Consider the following 13,964-nt stretch of genomic DNA (forward strand, 5'->3'; position numbering starts at 1 on the left):
TTTCTCTGTCTTCCTATTTTGTTTAACTTACTGTGTTTGAGGTCTCCTTTTTGCAGGCTACATGTTTTTAGTTCATGTTGTTTTTGGTGTCTGCCTCCAGTGGGTAAGGTGTGTTCAGTGGGTTGTGTAGGCTTCCTGGTGGAGAGGACTGGTTCCTGTGTTCTGGTGGATGAGGCTGGATCTTGTCTTTCTGGTTGGCAGGACCACGTCTGGTGGTGTGATTTTGGGTGCCTCTAAACTTATTATGATTTTAGGCAGCCTGTCTCTAATGGGTGAGGTTGTGTTCCTGTCTTGCTAGTTTTTTGGCATGGGTTGTCCAGCACTGTAGCTTGCTGGTCTTTGAGTGGAGCTATGTCTTAGTGTTGAGATGGAGATCTCTGGGAGTGCTTCTGCCATTTGATATTATGATGGGTCAGGAGGTTTCTGGTGGACCAATGTCCTATAGTTGGCTCTCCCACCTAAGAGGCTCAGGCCTGACACCTGGCCAGAGCACCAAGACCCTGTCAGCCACCCGGCTCAGAAGAAAAGGGAGATTAAAAAAAAAAGAAAGAAAGAAAGAAAAAATATAAATAAATAAAATAAATGAAGTTATTAAAATAAAATTTGAAAAAAATATTAAAAATAAAAAATTTAAAAGTAATAAAAAAAAGAAAGAAGAGAGCAACCAAACTAATAAAAAACCCAGCAATGATAACAAGCACCTAAAGCTATAATAAAAAAACAAAAACAAACAAACAAACAGAAACACAGACAGACAGAACTCAGGACAAATGGTAAAAGCAAATGTATACAGGCAAAATCACACAAGGAAACATACACATACACACTCACAAAAGAGAAAAAGAAAAATATTTTTTTTTTAAAAAGGAAGAGAGCAACCAAATCATTAAACAAACCTACCAATGATAATAAGCTCTAAATATTAAACTAAGATAAACATAAAACCAGAAAGAAATTAGATGCAGAAAACAAACCCCAAGTCTACAGTTGATCCCAAAGTCCATCGCCTCAATTTTGGGATGATTCATTGTTCAGGTATTCTACAGATGCAGGCTACATTAAGTTGATTGTGAAGATTTAATCTGCTGCTCCTGAGGCTGCACAGAGAAATTTCCCTTACTCTTATTTGTTTGCACAGCTCCAGGGGTTCAGCTTTGGGTTTGGCCCCTCCTCTATGTGTAGGTCACCTGAGTGTGTCTGTTCGCTGCCCTGATATGACAGGGTTAAAGGAGCAGCTGATTAGGGGGCTCTGACTCACACAGGCTGTGGGGAGGGAGGGGTACAGAAGGAGGGGTGAGGCAGCAGTGGCCAGCATGACATTGCAACAGCCTGAGGCATGCCTTGTGTTCTCCCAGGGAAGTTGTCCCTGGATCACGGTTCCTTGGCAGTGGTGGACTGCACAGGCTCCTTGTGGGGGAGGTATGGATAGTGACCTGTGTTTGCACACAGGCTTCTTGGTGGCTGCAGCAGCAGCCTTAGCTTTTCATTCCTGTCTCTGGTGTCCGCACTGATAGCTGTGGCTCATGCCCATCTCTGGAGCTTGTTTAGGTGGTGCTCTGAATCCCCTCTCCTCTCACACCCCGAAACAATCATCTCTTGCCTCTTAGGTGGTTCTAGACTTTTTCCTGGACTCCCTCCAGGTTAGCTGTGGTTCACTAGCCTCCTTCAGGCTGTGTTCATGCAGCCAACCCCAGTCCTCTCCCTGGGATCTGACCGAAGCCGGAGCCTCAGCTCCCAGACCCCACCCATCCCGGCTGGTGAGCAGACAGGCCACTCAGGCTGCTGATTGCTGGTCGGCACCAATCCTCTGAGCGGGAATCTCTCCACTTTGCCCTGTGCACCTCTGTTGCTATGCTCTCCTCCGTGGCTCCAAAGCTGCTCTCCCCCACCCCCCTTCCCCGCAGGTGAAGTGGCTTCTTCGTGTGAGGAAACTTTTCCTCCTTCACAGCTCCCTCTCAGAGGCGCAGGTCCCATCCCTATTCTTTTGTCTCTGTTTTTTCTTTTGCCCTACCCATGTACGTGGAGAGTTTCTTGCCTTTTGGGATGTCTGAGGTCTTCTGCCAGTGTTCAGTAGGTGTTCTGCAGGAGTTGTTCCACACGTAGTTGTATTTTTGATGTATTTGTGGGAAGGAAGGTGATCTCCATGTCTTACTTCTCCACCATCTTGAAGGTCCCCCAGACATGTCATTTTCATTTCATCTAATCCTTCACAGAAAATATGGAAGCCAGAGAGAGTCAAATGTAAACTACTGAAGTAAATAAATGACAATCTAGATTTCTATATTCAGAAACATGTATTTTTCTAAAATGATATTGAAATAAAGATAGTTTCAGATAAATAAAAACTGAGTGAAGTTATTGCTGGCAGGCCTATATTAAGACAAACAAATGAAAACAGGAAAAACAAAGAAATCACTTAAGTTTTTCATTGAAACTGAAAGAATGTGAGCAGATGAAAACATGAGAAAGCAAGAAAAAAATGAAGAAAACCAGAAAGTGATATTACATATAATATCACATAATTACATATAAATAATACAAGGACCAGTGCATAATTATTTTAATAATCCAAAAAAAAAAAGACAGGGGAAAAGAAAAAAATGAAAGTAAAATATTTGATCATTTGACATCAAAAGCCAGGGCAACAGAAGAAAATATAAGTAAGTGGAACTGTATCAACCTAGAAAGGTTCTGCACAACAGAGAAAACCATCAACAAAATGAAAAGGCAACCTACTGAATGGGAGAAAATGCAAATCATATATCTGTTAATGGGGTAATAATAAAAATATATAAAGAGCTCACACAGCTCAATAGCAATAAAAACCCAAACAATCCAATTTAACATTTGGCAGAAACTCTGGATAGACATTTTTTCTAAAGAAGAAATACAAATGGCCCACAGGTACATGAAAAGATTCTCAATATTACTAATTATCAGGGAAATGAAAATTGAAACCACAATGAGCTATCACCTCACACCTGTTAGAATAGTTATTATAAAAAAATAAGAAATAACATAACATGTTCGTGAAGATGTGGAGGAAAGGGAACACTTGTGCAGTGTTGGTGGGAATGCCCTACACAGGAAGGTAAGTGTCTCCTCTTCTTATTTTCCTCTTTCCCACCAATTGTAATGTGGATAGGATGGTGGAAAATAGAACCATCATTTTGTTCCAGGAAATTGATGTTCAGGAGGTCAAAGAAATAAACCAAAGGAAGTCTGGTATGAAACCCACAGACAGACATGGAATCAAACGTTGGCTTTTACCATCTCAAGCACTGTAATATTCCACAAGTTCCTGAAGTTCTCTGAGCTTATTTTTTCTCATTTTGAAAATAAGGATAATGTTACTATGAGAATCAAATGAGATTGTTATTGTTGTGAGGATTATTATATTGTGAGAATAAAATAAGGTGTGTGCAAGCTGCCTAGGTTACTGTGCAACTACAGAAAAATATTATTTCTCTTCCTTACTCTTTCCTATTAACTCTAAACACATGTTCTATTAAGTCTTCCCCCAACTATTTGTCAGTAGATATGTGAAGCAATTAATTATGAAAGTGTAATTTCTTCTATCTAATCTTCTGTCAGTTCTATCGAGCATATTTTTATCTACCATGTTATAGTTTTCATGTCAAGAAGTTTGATTTAAGTTTTTTTAAAAATATAGAAGTTGCATATCTCTACTTCATATTTTGAGCATGTGGAATTCATTATAATTATTTTAATATCCTCTGCTAATTCTAACATCTGTGTCAATTTAAGTTTCATTTTGATTGATGACTTGTTCTCATTATAGTTGTATTTTCTTGTTTCTTTGCAAGCAATAAAAAAAATTATTGGATGTCTCAGACTTTGTGAATTTTACCTAGTTGGGTGCTGGATAGTTTTGTATTTCTATAAGGGCTCTTGAGTTTTGTTCTCAGATGTGGTTATGTAACGTAGAAATGGTTTGATCATTTCACATCTTGCTTTTAAGATGTGGTACTGGAGAAGTGTTTAGTTGATGGCTAGTTATTCTCTACTATTAAGCAAGACATGTGAATTCTACCCAGTACCCCTTTCTAGTCTGGTTGATAAACAAGTTATTATTCAGACATATGGGAGGGCTGCACCCTGTTACCTTTAACCCTTTCAAGTTTTTTTTGTCCCTGGCCTCAGTTAACTCTCTCATATGATCATTACTCAGCTGAATACTCTAGCTGGACCTTCTATGGATATACAGAATTCTCTACCTCTCTCTCCTCTCCAGTACTTTCTCCTGTGAATGCCAGATGCTTGACCTGACTCTCAACTCCGCAACTTGTGGAGGGGAAATCCTGGAGTCACTTCATTTTTCTCCTGTCTTTCAATGATCCTTATTGTTTAATGTTTATTGTCTTCAAAACTATTGTTTTATACATGTATTTTGTGTTTCTTGGCTGTCCTCCGAGAAAGAAACAAGACACATAAACCCATAACTGAAATACAGTGTTTTAAAAAAAACCAAAACAGAACAAAACTCTGTGATGGAAGATATAGAAAATCTTATGAGAACACAGAAAAAGGAGCTAAAGTGCTCTTTTGTTTTTTACTGAATAAATAATATATTTTTTTAAGGAAAATATTATTTGTAAACATATAGAAATTATATTTTATATAATCAGTATTTTAATACAGTCTGAAAGGTAGTTTTCCAGTTATCTATTGATGCTTAAGAAACCAACCCAAAGTTTAGTGGCTTAAAACAATGTCAATCATTTTAATATGCTCATAATCTGGGCCATTAATGATTTGACAGAGCTAGGCTGGGAGAGTGTTCTATTTCATGTAGCATCAATTTGGATCACTTGAGGATATTCAGTTGATGACTGGACTAAGGGACCAAGATGGCCATGTTTTGGCAAAGGCCACTAGGAGGTTGAGTTCACCTGGGCCCTTTTTCTTCTCTCCGTTCTCTCAGAGCCTCTCTATGTGGTCTTTTACATGCAGGAGTGAGTGTGTGTTTCAAATGTGTGAGTATGAAGAGTCAAAGCAGATATTTCTAAGGTAAGACACTCCATGTTTGACTCCCTACGCATACACTATAGAAAAAAAAAAAACCTCTATAATGTCTTTTGTTTATAGCAACATTCCAGGGAACAAATATCTATAGTAAAAACTAAATTCTCAGAATTATTTATGGTTGCCTGGTGGAGATCCCAGAAATAAGTGATACATAATGCTACAATTTTCTAATGTTAAAAAGTGCTTTCTATTAAATATTCTAACATTAAGAAGAATACATAAAAATTGACATTCCTGATTTACAATCCAACCACTAAAATATAACAAATTTGAAATGATTAATCTCACAGCACAGTATTTTAAAGGCTAAATGTGATAATAATTTCTAGTGCCCTTAAAATAAATCTATTGAGATATTACAAAACCTAACACCATTACTTTTATAAAAACAATACATATAATTAAAAATACTCCTGACAGATACATAAAATGTTCAATTCAAAAGTTAGTAAATCATATGTATATGAAACTTTCAAAGTGGAGGGCTGAATTCTACAAAAAAAATTTTAAAAAGGGTGGTAAATTTTGGATGACTCTTTAAAACTTGAAACTGCATGTAAAGATGTTCATACAATCACAGCTTTACTATCTGTTTTTATTTTTATGATTTTCAATAAGTTCTTCCCAAACTTGATTTTTAACATGTATTACTGTAGATACATTTGTTCCCTTTATAATGAATATAAGAATGCTGTTTTCCTATAATAGCTATTTCTTCATGTCCATAAACTGTATCAATAGACTGAGCAAATTGTGTTTGAGAACAAAGTTCAAAAGAGATAGTAAAACACACACACACACACACATACACACACACACACTTCCCTACAACTGTGAATAGAAGACAGTAGAAAAAGAAGGGTAACATACATAGTTCCCCTGAGTTCTGTACTAGGGCAGATCTCATTTAGCTTCTGTATAAATGACCTTGAAACAGGAGTAAACCTGACCATACCTTGCTTTGAAAACAGTAGACAGAGCAGAGTCAGGATAAAGCTACAGGGAAATCTTAATAGAATATAGCCGTGACTGGAAATGCTACAGATGAAATTTAATGTGGAACAGTCTCATTTTAACATCACATGGGAAAATGCAAGCATGTGGTGTGGTGGGAGAAATAGTGTATATAATTTAAAGCCAGAAATACAGGTGCTTTTTTAGTCCAAATAATTTCCTAAAATGCTACATGTCCTGTGAGTGTGCACATTGTGACAATTTGTATGTAGATTCTAGAAAAATGATATAAATGTATAGATGCTAACTGCTAAAGCATATCATCCTGTATGTGAATTAAACACTTGAAGTTGTAATAATCATGTATGAATACATGTAGCCTGGGGAGTTTGTTTCTGTTGCACTCATTTTTATCTATAAGACAGTAAAATCTCATATAAAAGTGACAATGAAGAATGGGGATGTATATGGGATATTAAAATTTTACTTGTAAGTGAAATTAGGTATTGCAGAGTAATCTAAAGATCAGTTTATGGACAATTGTTTCTCTACCTTTACCCAATGTCTTTGAAAATTTTGTTGCTTTTTTTTTTCCTTTAGTAGTTATGGTAGCTGTTTTTTGACAGTGATGAAAATACTTCTCTTTGTGAAGCAGTCCCTCATACGAAACTGTTCAGATGGTGGATGACCTTGAAGGTCTTGCTGTTAAATTTCTGTTGCTGTTGTTAATTTTCATAAATAAGTTCATAGCAAAATAACTCCAGTTCATTTACTCTTTCAAGGTTGAATTTATTAATCAATAAATACCTGCTTTCTTCATGTATTTTCTGAGGTTTTTTTTTTTTTTGTAAATGTAAATTTTGGTGTTTAAAAGTAACCATACTACAAATCAGTCTTTATCCATTTGAGGGTAAGATGAGGGCAGATGTGAAAGTAGACTGAGAAAAGATCAGAATACCTAGGTTTACTTTCTTTACTTCAGCCTCCAAACCAGGTTAAGAAATTAAGCTGGCTGAGAGGTAGAGACTATTATAGGGATGCTGGGAAAAATCTAGATGTAAATGTTTCTCCTTACCAAAGCAGATATAAACACATTTTCCTGTAAGGAACTGAGTCTTAGACCTGCAGAGCAAAGTCAAGTCACTATGTTTGAAAATTTCTTCTTGAAACAATTCAGAGTTTGTATAACTAAGTCCTATTGCAACTACACAGTTTTACGAGTTCATGTGTGAAAGTTGGGGAGAGAGTGACCCTACTTCTTTAATTTACTCTTTCTGAACTTAAGAGCTTTGGCTCTGGAGTCAAAAGCCCTATAATCAAGCCTTGACCCTAACAAATGACCTTGAGGAAATTATTTAACATCACCCTGATTTTTTTGTCTTTACTGCTAGCTCACAGAGTTGTTGTGATGGTTACTTGACATAATTCACAAAACAAAGCACAGTGACTGAAATATGGTAAGTATTTATTGAATGTTAGACATTGATGTTGCTGATAATTCTGCCTTCTTACCTACATATATTTATAAAAAATTAGAACTGCCAGGGCTAAAAAATACCAATTCACTGTTCTATTTTATGATGAAGGAGATGATGATGATAACAAAGATGAAGAGGAACAATTTCTCACCTGTGGCTTTTGCTCTAAGAAAATGGCTGTTTATGAAAAATTTTGTATGACACCTTGTGTGGTGCCATTTACAGAGAAACATTGAAGATGAAAATGATGATAATGCTGGTAGTAATGACAATGATATTAAAATGATCACTTCCTTCAAGTAGAACATATCTTTTTAAATCCAATTATGCCTCTATGTTATACATTCCCGAATAGCTTTTCTGAATATAAAAATCAATGAATCAGTATTGATTCACTGTGTCTAATATTTGCTGAATACTGTGGAAAACCCCAAAGGATCTTGCAATATTTGAAGACAATAAGTTATTTGTGGGTAAGAAATTTATCATACTCATCTGACTATTCTCCACCCATCTGACACAGGGCCTGTGTTTAGCAAAGCACTGCTTAAATATATAAGTAGTATATGAAAAATAATAACTTATAAGCAGTACAGATATATAATTAGAGATACCATGAATTATTAATTGAATCATTATAATCCATCCAGAAAAGATGAGGATTAAAAAGGGTACCCAGAAATTTAAAACACAGCCTCTTAGGTGATTCACAATCCTGTAACTGCTTAAAGTAGGCATCTATTCATAATCCACTTTAATAAAACCATGGTTCCTTTCCCTTAGAAGAGTGTTATCTTTTTTTTTTTCTTTTTTTAATTTGGCTGCACCACACTGCTTGTGGGATCTTACTTCCTTGACCAGGGATTGAACCTGCACCCTGCGCAGTGAAAGCATGGAGTCCTAACCACTGGACCAACAGGGAATCCCCAAAAACTGTTATCCTGAATATCCCATATTGAGAAGCAAAACAGGAGAAATACATAATTAAGTTTATTGGGAAAAATATTACTGAACCCAAGTTCATATACCCTCATATACCTGACACACAGTAAAGCCAAACAAACTGAAATGTCGGAGTTTGGGACAGAGAAAAGTTTATTGCAGGACTAAGCAAGGAGAATAGGTGGTTCATGCCCCCCAAAACCCCAAATTCCCCTCAGGGTTTCAGCAAAGCATCTTATCCAGGTGAGGGAGGGGCGTCCCAGGGTATGTGATCAGCTTGTGCACAATTCTCTGATTGGTTGACGGTGATCAATCCTTAAGGCACCAGAAGGTTTGGAAGCTACATGTTCATTATCCTCAAGTAGTTATTTTTTTTCCTTTTGGTGGTGTTTTTTATTTTTAACCACACACAACTTTTCTGTCTTATTTTTTTTAAATTTTATTTATTTACTTTTGGCTACATTGGGTCTTCGCTGCTGCACACGGGCTTTCTCTAGTTGCGGCGAGCGGGGGTTACTCTTCTTTGCTGTGCGTGAGCTTCTCATTGCGGTGGCTTCTCTTGTTGTGGAGCACTGGCTGTAGGCGCACGGGCTTCAGTAGTTGTGGCACTTGGGCTTCAATAGTTGTGGCTCACGGGCTCTAGAACACAGGCTCAGTAGTTGTGGCACAGAGGCTTAGTTGCTCTGCAGCATGTGGGATCTTCCCCAAGCAGGGCTTGAGCCCGTGTCCCCTGCATTGTCAGGTGGATTCTTAACCACTGCGGCCACCAGGGAAGTCCCTTGGTGGTGGTGTTTAGCATCTGAAAAACTCAGGAAATATGCATAAGATACTATTACCTAGGTATTTCAGAGAGACACTACAGCAGAGGATATGGGGGAGGGGTCTGTCTCAGGAAAGTCCCATAGAGTCCTGCTCAGTTACAAAAAGATTTTCTATGATCAATAAATTTGAGGAGAACTAAGACAAACAGAATTAAAAGAGTTTTATATTTGCAGGACTTCTCAGACTATCAAATATAGTAATGTGAAATGGCAGCATCTCTAAAATAAATTAGAATGTGCAATCCTTAACCTACTCTAAGCATCTCATTAGACAGTTATCCTAAGGAACTCACAATATTCTGTGGGAAACACTTACTAGGCAGATTGTGTATACCTCAGATTCAGATCAATGAAATTGGTTCTTATCGCCTGTAGTACTGCCCTGTGAGTCATTTTGGAAATTTTGAGGGTTGCTTTAGCCAACGTTTAACGTATTTTAACATACATTATTCTATTGTATATTATAAATTATTTGCTTTACTTTTGCTTTATGTTTCAATTAGGATATTGCATTGTTTATTTTTAAATGTTATTTTGAAGATAGGTGACATCGTCTATGAATTTTATTTTATGACAGGTGTTAAAAATATTTGTTTATAGAAAGGAGACACTGGGACTTCCCTGGTGACACAGTGGTTAAGAATCTGCCTGCAAATGCAGGGGACACATGTTCGAGCCCTGGTCTGGGAAAATCACACATGCCGGGAGCAACTAAGTCCTTGCACCACAACTACTGAGCCTGTAATGTAAAAACCACGAGCCACAACCACTGAAGCTCACACACCAAGCCTGTGCTCCACAACAAGAGAAGCCAATGCAATGAGAAGCCCGTGTACCACAAAGAAGAGTAGCCCCCTGCTCGCTGCAACTAGAGAAAGTCCGCGTGCAGCAACGAAGACCAAACACAGCCAAAATTAAACTAATTAATTAAAAAATAAATAAATTTATTTTAAAAAAGGAAAGGAGGAATTGAATCTCAAAGTCTCGACCACTATTCTGAGATTATCTCAACTAAAAAGCTTTAATTAATGATTTTATGTTATTACTGTCTATAATAATTTTCTCCTGTTGGAGAAGGTTGTTGTTAAAAGCTCCCTGTACTAGAAGATGGAAGAGGTAAAGAGGAGGTATAGAACATACTTTGGATTTCTGGAATAGCATTGAAGTAGCCATTTCCTCTGTTTGATTGAAGTATAGTACATTTACCTTAGTCATCAAGGGGCACTTTTTGGGGTAAGAAGAAATTTTCCTTTACCCTTCTAAGTTCTTCTGGCTTGTCTAAGAATTAAATTGACAGACAGATTAACAGGATAAAAATTTTTAAAGAAGTTTAGTACCATGTATACATGGGAGAGACCCAGGAAAGCTGAGTAACTCACCAAAATGGTTGAAACCCTCACCTTAAATATCATCTTCAGCTAAAAAAAAAAAAAAAAAAAAAAGGATACTGGGGGTAATGTTTTGAGGCTTAAAAAGGGAGGAAGGCAACCCACATGGAGATGGAAAAGCAAATGTTTGCTAAACAAATGTTTGCTGGGCCATGTAGAGATGATGAAACAGAGTGGACCGATTTCTAGGCACTTTTGAGCTTTCCTCACCACACCTAGCCCATATGTTTTGCAGGTATCTCTGGTGATAGCTCTATTCTGGGAACAGGCCCTCTATATAAATTCTTTTGGGTAGTTAAGAGAGAAGTAAAAAGGAAAACCTCCTGAGACTTCTTTCTTTTTCTTTTTTTTTTTTTTTTTACGGTACGCGGGCCTCTCACTGTTGTGGCCTCTCCCGTTGTGGAACACAGGCTCCGGACGTGTAGGCTCAGTGGCCATGGCTCACGGGCACAGCCGCTCCGTGGCATGTGGGATCCTCCCGGACCGGGGCATGAACCCTTGTCCCCTGGATCAGCAGGTGGACTCTCAACCACTGTGCCACCAGGGAAGTCCGAGACTTCTATTTCTTAAAAATAATCAGCCTAAATTAATCCTTATGGCCAAAGAGACACATTTCAGGATGGTGAATTTTCCTACACGTTCCTCTGGGCAAATGGTTACCATTAGGCGTGATAATTTCATGGGATGTCCTTATTTGAGCCTAGATTCTTACTTAAAGCTCAGGTTCTGTCACTTGGAAAACTAAAGTCTCCTAGCAAACAATCTACTCGTTTACTTAGCAATTTGAGCTGTGAGTGTTTCAATTAGTTCCCCAGCCATTGTTTTTAGATTAGAGAATTGTCAGCCTAAGCAAGGAAAAGTACACCTTTACTTAATTGATGATAGGTTGGTTCAGCCCTTACTCTGAACTCCATGAACCTTGTGACTGACAGAGTTCTCACAGCAATCTTTAAAATACACTCCTTTTCAGAATTTTCATGTTACGTCAAGGTTTCAGCTTTCTTTATATGTGTTTCTAATTCAGCCTAGGACATCTGGATGTACCAGGGGCCTGAACAACATTTTTGATAATTTTAAATTGGTTGCCAAAATTTAAAGATCTAAAGATTTTACATGAATATATGAATTTATCACTTCCTTTGAAGAATCTGACTTATCTGGCTGGCCACAGCGATTATGCATTCTCACATGGAAACAATCAGTTGGACCTGAGTGGCTTTTGAATATATATATATATATATATATATATATATATATATATATTACCTATTCCCCATAATATCTGCTATTCCCTAGTGTTTGCCTAACACTGAGGCCAAGTTTTACTTGCCATTCAATACTGTGCTTTATTGTTGTTCTCTTGATACTAAAGAAGGAAATGAATAAAGATACTGCATGCCTCAAGAACCATTCTTATGTGTCTAATATTCAAGTTGTGTCACTGTCTAACATATATTACTGAGATCCTGTTTTGGAGCAACCCTGGTACACTTCTCTTATTTATATTGCCTGCTTGACCCCTGAAGTCATTTCTGTAGCAACAGTTGATTTTAGGGCTTAGATTCAACAGTCAGGATGTAGTGAGTAGCCTTATTCCTCTGCCATCTTCATGAAGATCTATTGTTCTTTTACATTTGATACCTTTGACTAGAACCTACTCATTTGGGGCTTACTTTTGTTAAGAAAAAAAAAATTGAACTTTGAAGTGTGTTAACAAGGTAAGTGCATGATTTAAGTCATACTTAAGATCATTTTTTTAAACAATATAAGCTTGAAATGGAGTATCTTAAGAGAGTTGTGGAAATGCAGATGAATGCAAGACTAAAGATGAATTTTAATAATTCAACATTTGCAGTGCCATATAATGCAAAGAATGTTGTACTAAGAATCAGGAGACCTAGACACTAAGAAACTTGTTGTGAGCCTTTGAACAAACTACTTAATCTCCCTGGACATTAACCTACTCATATATAAAATGAATAATGTGAGACATTCTTTATAAGAATGTTGTGGGATAAAATAAGAAAGTATTTAAAATTATTCTAGGACAGTTTAATATCAGTTGTAAGGTTTAATTATACTGTTCCATATTAAAATTCATAATTCAAACGAACATGAGAAATAAAATAGTCCAAAAGATTTCATATCGAAAGAGCATCAGATTCTTCCCCAAATGAAGTTTATCTTTGAGTAGATGGTGGCCATCTTAATAGGTTCATGTCTAGGATGTGAAACATAAGAGTTGGTTAGAGCACCACTGAGAACTAGATCTAAGTTACTGATAACTGAAAAAGATTATAATGAGGTGCATTGAAATGTATTAACAACGGAATCATAGAGCATGACCAATTGATCACATTAAAGATGGAGTAGAAAACACTAGGAAAAAGTTCAGAGCGGCATGTGAATCAGTAGAACGTAATTCTGTCTTGAAAATTTGTCCTTATTTCTACCTATTTTCTTATGCAGAAATATGCTTTTTCATATTCAGTTCTGTTCTGTTCTGTTCAGTTCTGATGGATGTTCTGCATATTGGTCCTATAACCTTACTTATGGGAGTGACAGGTCACCCAAATTAGGTCTGTCTGATCTTGTATCCCAATCCACAGTGATTATCCTAGAAATTATCAAGTAACAAAGACTGGATCAGAGGTTTCTTCACTGAGTTATTTCAGACACAGGTGGTTGAGGAAGACTTTTTTATTTCCTTCTTCTCTGGTCATAGAGTCTACAGATTCAAGACCAATACTGTTAGCAGCCACTTCTTTTCCTCCTTCCACATTTACTTGGACTGGAATAAGAGACCATGAAATTATAGAGATAAGTGGTGTGAGAACTAGATAGAGTCTGAGAACATCCAATTCCTTGGTTATTAGCACCCTTCAGGCCAACTCCACCCATTCTTTTTCTGTGTTTTGGTTGTCTGTTCCAATAAACGCCCCATTTCTCTCTAATACAATATGAGTAGCTTGCATAAGTATTGGTTACCAAAGAACGCTGAAAAGAAGATATCTTATCATTGAAGATAATGCCAAAGTCTATTTTTAGGGAATAATTAAACTGTAGTTTAAAACTCTCAAAACTAGTAAGACATTTAGGCAGGAAAATTGAGAAATTAATTTAGAGAGTGTTCTTTATTTATTACTATGTCAGAGCAAAGATTTTAATGTCAGTAACTCTTTGTAGAGAACTGAAAGAAATTAACAAAGATAGCTGCCCATTCTGGTTGTTGTCACCAGAAGAAAATTTGCCCTGAGAAAATGAGGGATTTTTTTAATGAGTTTAGAGATTTAAACTGCATAAATTTTAATACATATCATAAAAAGCCACCT

Source organism: Mesoplodon densirostris, chromosome 13 (genome assembly GCF_025265405.1).
Source record: "Mesoplodon densirostris isolate mMesDen1 chromosome 13, mMesDen1 primary haplotype, whole genome shotgun sequence".
NCBI classification, from domain to species: Eukaryota; Metazoa; Chordata; class Mammalia; order Artiodactyla; family Ziphiidae; genus Mesoplodon; species Mesoplodon densirostris.